Source organism: Callorhinus ursinus, unplaced genomic scaffold (assembly GCF_003265705.2).
Source record: "Callorhinus ursinus isolate GAN/ISIS: 27379988/994484 unplaced genomic scaffold, GSC_fseal_2.0 scaffold3073, whole genome shotgun sequence".
NCBI lineage: Eukaryota > Metazoa > Chordata > Mammalia > Carnivora > Otariidae > Callorhinus > Callorhinus ursinus.
Window position 1 is genome coordinate 3712 of NW_027400127.1, and position 236 is coordinate 3947.

The following is a 236-nucleotide window of genomic DNA, read 5'->3' on the forward strand; positions in this document are numbered from 1 at the left end:
AGAACCCAAGTAGCATGGTGGGGGCATACATGAGTGTTAAGGGATGGAGTGAGGGTTAGTTACATGAAAGGGGATTGATCAAATAAGTAAATATATGAAAGCTACATGGTTTCAGGAGTTTCTCAATGTTGGAGAAGTGTCATGCTTTCCTATGGATACATGATAGATTGGTAGAGAGAGAGAGAAATGTGTGTGTGATGTCTTTGTGTAAAAACACATATCCCCTACCTCTATCC